This window comes from Leucopleurus acutus (assembly GCF_964270905.1).
Source record: "Leucopleurus acutus genome assembly, chromosome: 8".
NCBI lineage: Eukaryota > Metazoa > Chordata > Mammalia > Artiodactyla > Delphinidae > Leucopleurus > Leucopleurus acutus.
The window spans coordinates 31,477,522-31,486,150 of NC_139151.1; the positions used below are offsets into that span (position 1 = coordinate 31,477,522).

The window sequence follows — 8,629 nt, forward strand, 5'->3', positions numbered from 1 at the left end:
AAGCTGTCTAACTTTCATGTACTGGGATCCTGACTGATTAAAATCAATAATTTTCATGACTCTCAGAGAGAGGGCTAGGTAGCATTGGTGCTTAAATCTTTGTCCTACCACCTGAGAAGCAGATTTTGCTGTCTGAGAGTAGGATACTGGTCACTGTAAACTTTGCTAAATATCCAATTTAACCTTAATTTTTAAAGTGTACTTACGTTGAAATGTGCTGAATAAGAATGAGAATTCTATCAGAATATAAGGCCACTGCTTCTAGGTTTCATCCCATTCCTGCTATGTCCCCTTACTGAATTAAGTAATTTAGTTGACCTCCATTGTCTATTGAAGGCCAAGTATGTGCCCAGGATACCATATGTTTCTCTCCATTTCTCTCATCAAATTGGTGGATGCTTAGATGCTTGGATACTACTAGACTGAAAATACTAAGAAGGTAAGGACAGTATTTTTTTAATTACTATATTCCCACTATCTTACACATGCTTAAAACATAGAATACTATAAAGATGTGGTGAATGAATGGATAAATAAATGAAAGAGCAAATATAAACAATATTTTTCTGGCATTAACAAAGTTTTCCAAAATACAGGTAACATAATAGGACTGAAAATAATAAATCATAATGTCAACAAAATGTAAGAAATAAACTGATTTCCAGATTCATAGGCCGAGGAAATTCTATTATTTTGAGATTTGAAATGTCTATACTGTAATTTTATTCTATAGGTTAGATTTTGAGATTTCCTCAGGATGGCAAATATATGTTAGTGGAAGATAAATATTACTAGTGATGGGAAACAGAAAACAAGACTTAGAATGAGACAGTCAGGATTTATTTGTATTGATTTATTTTTATTTTTAAAATTTTTATAGGAGTATAGTTGATTGACAATGTTGTGTTAGTTTCAGGTGTACAGCAAAGTGAATCAGTTATGCATATACATATATCCACTCTTTTTTAGATTCTTTTCCCATATAGGCCATTAAGAGTATTGAGTAGAGTTCCCCGTGCTGCACAGTAGGCCCTTATTAGTTATCTATGTTATATATAGTAGTGTGTATATCTCAATCCCAATCTCCCAATTTATCCCTCCCACACACTTACCCCCTGGTAACCATAAGTTTGTTTTCTACATCTGTAACTTTATTTCTGTTTTGTAGATGAGTTCATTTGTGCCCTTATTTTAGATTCCACATATATGCGGTATCACATGATATTTGTCTTTCATGAGACAGGATTTAAATAGGCATATATATAAAATCACTTAGCATTAGGTGATATAAACATCATGCACTGACAAAAACAAAACAGATTTGCATTTGAAAGAGTAACACACATGATTGAGAACTCACATTTCTAGAAATAGAATGATACATATTCCCTGTAAGAAAGAAGAAAAAGAAACTGAATAAAGAAGGAAACAAAGAAAAGAAAGAAACCAAGAAAGAATAACAAAGAAAATACCTTGGTGTATGGTCATGGGATAAATGATGACTGAAATGTGAAAAAATTGCATAAACTGTAATGTGCTAAATTCCATGAAACTGGGAGTTCACTTCTTTCAGATACTCAGGGCAAGGGAAAATCTCTCAAATGAGTTAGGGGGCAGGCTGATTTGCTCTAACAAAGACTGTGACTCAGAGGCTGTTTTTCTTTTTTCTTTCTTTTTTTTAGCGGGGGCTGCCCTGAGTGGCATGCGGGATCTTAGTACCCTGACCAAGGATGGAACACTGAAGTGGAAGAGGACCGCCAGGGAAGTCCCCAGAGGCTGTTTTTCTTTCACGTGTCCGTTCATATATAACAGGTAATCAAGAGGAAGATTGATATCTTCAATAACTGGCTTTTTTCTAAGTGCACAAAAAAGAGCTTATTGACGCCATCTCTTAGCCATCCTGAGAAAATATCCTGAGCAAGGGGGTCTAAGTGTAAGAAAATAATGTACTGTGTTCCAAAGCAGTTGTGTTTCCACCCTATTGGGTCAAGATTAGGCACATGACACACCAAGCTTCAAAACTTATCTGGAAGTGCTGGATGCACATTAAAAGCTCTTGTTTGTTTGGTTTGGTTTGGTTTAGAAGACAAAAATTCAATGACAGGAACAGCAGAAGAAATATACATGAGGTTATGTTCCATGAAAATAAACTGATCTTCAACAAGAACGATGTCATCGTGTTCTGGGTTAGAACCAGGAATGAGTTCTCCAGAAGAGTAAACTCTGCTTTTCACCATCGTCAAGATGTCGAGTGTTTACCTTTTCAGCATCTGGCTCCTAAGGGTCATGGACAAGGAATATTTACTTATCTTTGAATCTCTGAAATAGAAGACTAAGTCAGAATTGATTCTCCAAATTTGGAAATACTTATCAGAAATGTGCCCTTATTCTGTCCATCTATATTACCTAGCTTTCATAGAACACGTTCTCTCTTCTCTTCTCCCCTGTTTCATGTAGCCCTTCATTAACTAACAAATTTCTTTATCAGCTTCTTTTGACAAACTTTATCTCTCCAGGTGATCTCAGATTGTATAATTTTACTTTATTTGCTTTCAACTCATCACTTCTTTCCATTTCCACCTAAAATTCCTGAGTGCTTTCTGTTGACACTCAAATTTCAGTGAGCAACAGTCATTACACCTTGAATTTCATAAGCTTAATTTTGCCCCTTTTCAAAGAAAGTTTTCTAGCTAATATTCTTCTTATTTAGTTTGCATTTAGTTGTACATACTGGCAGAATTAGCTACTATGGGCCTTTGGACTTGTCTTTGATTAGAAGGTGAGGAAAATGTGTACTGGATACATTTTCTTAGTTATAATATCAAGAATTACTTATTCTAAAGACATTTCTACATCTTTCAGTTTTGATGACCTTTATTAGAATTAATGTCATCTGGGTCATATTTACAATTGAATAATGAAATCAAGGTGAGACCACTGGGAACATTGCCAGTTAAACCCATCATGTGAGTCTTCTCATCCCCAGAAGAGGTTATTTATTTAGCTGGTCACTTTTTTTTTCTTTTTTTGTGTCAGAGATTTTTCAAAACAAGATTCTTCAAAAAAAAAAAATTCTTCAGAGAATATTATCGATGGAAATAAAAAGACTGATACAGAAAATTCAGCATATGTGTAGTTTAAAAAGGGAGATAAACATGTAAAACAGAGAATGTATAAAGTGAGAAGAGAACATGGCCCATGATAAATTCCTGGGAAAGCTATAATTTTAAAGAAACATTAAGGAAAATGAAAGGAATAATGGCAAAATAAAGGAAATAAATGGTACTTTGAAAGCATAAACTGAGTGCTTACCATGTGAGCTCGATTTTATCAGCACCATATAGTTGACCTTTATCAGTGCAGCTAAAGATACTAAGAATTAGCGGAGATGACTGCCCAGGTTCTCCTCCTGTCGGCTTTCCTTTGACTCCTTGCTAGTGACTAAGGATTCAAGATTATGTTAAATATAGTTCCTGTTATTAGATAATGAGAAATGCAGAAAATATGATTTTCATCCCCAGCTCAACTCCTGATGTGTGATTTTGGTCAAATTTCCTCATATCTCTTTGATATTTTATTATATTTTTTAAACATTTTATCTCTTAATTTTCTATCTTTTTTATAAGATTTAATTTCTTCACCTGAAACATTTGTCTTTTAGAGCATGAAAACTTTCAAACTTTGGGGGACTCTGAATTGTACAAGCATGCCACTGTTTTAAAGGGAAGGGCTTAATTTTATTGTTTTCTTACTAGAGAAAATCGTAAGGAAATACCTTTTTTTTAAAAGATAGGAAGAAAATCTACAAAAAACTGGAAGAAGAGAGACTTGTTGCTGTGTGGAAAGGAGATTAGTAGCAATTGTTTCCTTCAATCCCATTTTAGGAAAAGCATCATTCACTCTGTGTTACTTCATCTGCAACCATGAGGAATTCTTCCTATGTGAGTTTCTCCCCTCACCGATGGTTCATTTCCAAGATACCTGGGAAGCATCCACAATTAACCTGAATTAACATAATCCTTTTAAGTAGAAAAATCACATTTACTGAAAGGAAGCAGGCTGTAAAAATCAAAAAAGGATGATGAAGAAAAATTTGTCTGATTTGTAGAGCCTTGTGCTTGGAAGATCAGCACAGTTTCTAGAGAGTTAGAGTCCAGGGAATCTTCTCATATGGAGTGAAGGAACCATTGCCTCAGTAAATGTTCAGACTAATCTGACATCATTTCTCAACAATTCTGTAGTAACATTGTTCTTCATCAACCAGGTAAAAACATACCATAGAGTCTATTATTCCCCTCAACATCCTATCCTTGAGCGCAAATCTTTAATTCTGTATATATCAAAATTGTGTCTTTTTTTAGGAAATGTGTGGCTGGACTGTATAGCTATTGTTTTTTTGTATTTCTCTTCCATATTATTATTTATTTGTTTATATGTTTATATTCTTATAAGCAAGTTTTCCACTATCCTCTGTGTTACTGCCTTACATGCTCTAGATTTTAGGCACAACTTTAGGAATCAGTTAGCATATCTATATAAACTACTTTATGGATCTTATTGTCAATGAAAATTCAATTAACAGTCAAGGTAAGGGAAAAAAAGAGCATTTTACTCAGCCAAACTGAGGAGTATAACCCAGGAGACAGACCCTCAGGGGCTCTGAGAACTATTCCACCTGTTAGAAATGGAAGGAACAGTCACATAACTTTTCAAGACAAAGGGATCATACATCCAAATGACATATTGATATTTTATATAAAGTTCACCAAAGATATACAGTCCAGGTAACTCATACAAAGTTAGCAGCAAGTCGTTATGATCCCTTACAGAGTTGAGAAAGAATGTTCTTCTTCAATAAGTTACATTGCCAACATTAGAAGAAAGGGAAGAAAAGGATCTTTATGCTCGAGTGGGCACCCCCATGTTTGAGGAGGTCTAGTTAGTGTGGAATGCAGATGCACACTACACATGAGGGAGGGAGAGAGGAGGCCCAAACAAACACAGGAAGAGAATTTTATGTTTAAATTTTCTTGTCATACCTAAAAATACAAATATTATTTCATCATTATCAATGTCTCATCTACTTTTTTCCATCAACTAGTGCAGTGGATTCAAATCGGGGTGATTTTTTCTTTCCAAGGGCAATTGTTGATATGTGGAAAAATTTTTGGTTGTCAGAATTGGAAGTTACCATTGATATTTCATGGGTAGAGACCAAGGATTCTGCTAAACATCCTACAAGACAGACCTACAAGAAAGAAAAAACCAGTCCCAACTGTCAATTGTTCTGATATTGAAGAAACCCTGAACTAGAAAATCTTAATATAGGTGAATAGTAAGACTTTTAATTAGCCAGTAATAGGAGAGAACAGGCAGGAATAAATGGAAAGCTAAGAATGAAAATAAAATGTTGTCGGTCTAAGATTTATATGGGATTCCCTGCAATCACTCTAGATGATTAAATTCATATCTACTAGCAAACAATATTTTTACTTGGAATTTTGTCACTGTGATTTGAGACTTTCTGCCTTTCAATCTGTAAACATATTTTCAATACTGTGAATAGTACATCTGAATACATTCCTTGATTATTTTGTTGCTTATTTATTAAAACTTGTTTTAGGTACTGAGGAGTAGCCATGAAAAAGACAGACATCATGCCTACTCTTATGAAGACTATAGTCAGGGAGCAAGGAACTGAATAAATGCTCCAGGAATTGTAGTTAAAATTTGGGTCAGTGTATGAAAGGGGGAAAAAGGGAGTATATTAAAGGAAGATAAAATGAAGTATAAACTTAGGCTAGTGTAAGGGAGTGGCATTTGAAGACAGACTTGAAGGGTAAATAGGGTGGGGTAGGTGGAGATCCTGAGGTGGGAACCAGGTCAGGTACAGGACCTAGAGGAAGACTAGAAGGACGGGAACAGATCACCACATTTCCCTATTCTGCCTCACTATAGATCACTTTCAGAAGATTGCACACTAAAGAACCACACACCATCAGGGAATCTTAGATCTAGGGAAAGGAACAGGATTTTATTGAGCATGGCTAATTTTCAGGTAGTTTGGCATCTTGCATCAGAATTTGGATGTAGTGATGCTCGCTGCCTGCTAATTCCAATGTACTGCATCTTCCTTCTTTGTCCAGAGTCAGGAAACCTGTATCCAATGGAAAACACTTTTTGCACTTATAGATTTTAGAGACAAAGCCTCTTTCTCAAAATGAAGGCTTTATAGAGCCTTGAGCTTAATAATGTATCACCCAAAGAATTTCAATTAACTTTATCACCCAGCCATTGGATACAAGTTCCATAAAGGCAGGTATGCTGCAGGATTTTCTTCATAGCTTTGTCATTGCTACCTAGGTCTGTACCTGGCACTCAGTAAAGAGAGGGTTGAATCATCATTATGATCATAATATCCTTCTTTAAAAAATATTTAATTTACTTATTTTGTTGTGACAGGTCTTAGTTGTGGCTCGCTGGGTCCTTAGTTGTGGCATGCACACTCTTATTTGGGGCATGCATGTGGGACCTAGTTCCCTGACCAGGGATCGAAGCTGGGCCCCCTTCATTGGGAGCATGGAATCTTAACCACTGTGCCACCAGGGAAGTCCTGATTGTAATATCCTTTTAATCTCTTGGCTGTACCATCCTCCAGCTCTCTAAGTGCTCACACAGACATCACTCACCCAGTATTCCTCAGCAGCCTCTTCAGTGGAACGGTGTCTGTGAGCCCTGTGCTCCTGACTTTGAGAGCAGACCAAACAGAGCAAGCTCTTGTTGGCTTCACAGAAGATCTTCTTTGTCTCCTTATGGGTCCCACACACATGTTTCTTAGAGTTCAGGAATTGCCCGAGATTTGCTTTTCTGGCAATGGACACCAGATTCTTCAGAAGAAAATTGGTTTTGAGGTTTGTCTGCTCTGATCGTTGTCTGCACACTGGGCAACTGGCAGGGTCTTCAGCTTGCTCCCAGAGAAGACAGAGACAGGACCTACAGAAGCTGTGTCCACAGCCTATGGTGAGTGGGTCTAGAAGGTAATTCAGGCACACGAGGCAGGTGAGCTCTTTCTGGAAGGCTTCTGGGATGTCTGAGTCCATTTTTCTAAGGGAAGGAAATCAGGAGTTTATTCCTCTTCCCCCAAGACAAAAGAGGCCCAAGGACCAAGAGGACTTGGTGTCAGCCTGCAACCTCCTGGGTGTGGAGGCTGAGAACCCTCTGGGTGGTGGGATCTGAGTACACACGGCCACTGGTCCTGCTCAGCAAAGGGATGCTGCAGCTGATGGAGTGTAAGTTGCAGGAAGTCCACCCATTGCTGACTCTCTGTGGACAGATAGTTGAGAACTGGCATGGGAACCCCATCCAGAAAGAGTCTCTGTGTGTCTTCTTCTTGGTGCTCCAGGTTACCCACTACCTGAGTACCGGGCAGGTAAAGAGCGTGAAGCTGTGCCTGAAGCAGCTGCTGCAGTGCCTCCACACCATCTCCATACTGCACATGAGAAGATAGTGCCCAGCAACCACGCCAACCTCTTCCACTGGCTGCCCAAGGGACACATGTGCTTGCTTCTCTACCTGGTGACTGTGATGCACTCCATGCAAGCCGGCTACTTAGAGAAAGTGCAGAAGTCCACAGACAAGGTCCTCATGTAGCTGGAGAAGCACAAGGTGGTCTACTGCAGCCCCATCCTGTCCTCCTTCCAAGTAATCCTGCTTGAGCACATCATCACGTGCAGGCTCGTGACAGGACATAAGGCCACTGCACTGCAGGAGGTGTCCCAGGTCTGTCAGCTGTGCCAGCAACCCCCCTGGCTCTGCTCCAACCACTCAGCATACACTGCTGGGCTTGTATTGTGTCTCTGTCAACTGCATGGACAATGCTAAAGCCCAGTTCACCACAGCTTTGCGGCTCACCAGTCACCAGGAGCTGTGGGCCTTCATGGTGACCAACCTGGTGAGTGTGTATATAAGGGAAGGACGTAGACACCAAGAGGTACTATTCAGTTTGTCGGAGAGGATCAGTGCAGACCACAGCTTCCCTGTCAGCTCGCACTGCCTGCTAACGGCAGCTTTCCAAGTGCTTAGGCTCTTCATCTTCCAGGGACTCTATGAGGAGGCCAGTCGCACTTTACATCATGTTTGTCTCTGCGTATTTCTTGAAGCCTTTCTTTGCTTCTAGGGCATTTTGTACATAGAACAGTTGAAATAAGAACCTCAAAACTTACCGTCTGTCCTGATGTTAAGGTGCGTTTAGTGACCACTCTGTTATCTATGTATATGTAAAGTTAAGGATAAGTTCTTAAGTGTACAGTTAAAAATTCAGTACTTGATATTTAATATTCCACTCTAGCTTTATGGAAGCCAACCCGTGTGTACGTGCATGCATGTGTTTGTGCGGGCTTTGACCCTCCCCTTCACTGCAGCATCTTTCGATTACATAAAGCTGTTGTAAATACCTTCCTGTGAGTCCAAATTCAGAGGCTCACAGTTTCTCAATCATAAGAACTTAAGACAGCCAGCAAGGGAGGCCCCAGGGAGACATTACAGCTAGTGTCATACAGCTAAGTGTTTACGAAAACCAGATAAATAAAAGTCCAAACTTTAAGCACACAGGGGTGTGAGGGGGTAGCAG

The 8,629-nt window shown here is 38.8% G+C and overlaps 1 pseudogene across 1 annotated transcript; it reads left to right on the forward strand.

Annotated features, from left to right (window-relative positions):
- Positions 1–7,282: 7,282 nt before the first annotated feature.
- LOC309964853 (MAU2 chromatid cohesion factor homolog) lies at positions 7,283–8,176 on the forward strand (annotated as a pseudogene). Its single transcript has one exon. The product of its transcript is annotated as an MAU2 chromatid cohesion factor homolog (transcript).
- Positions 8,177–8,629: the final 453 nt, after the last annotated feature.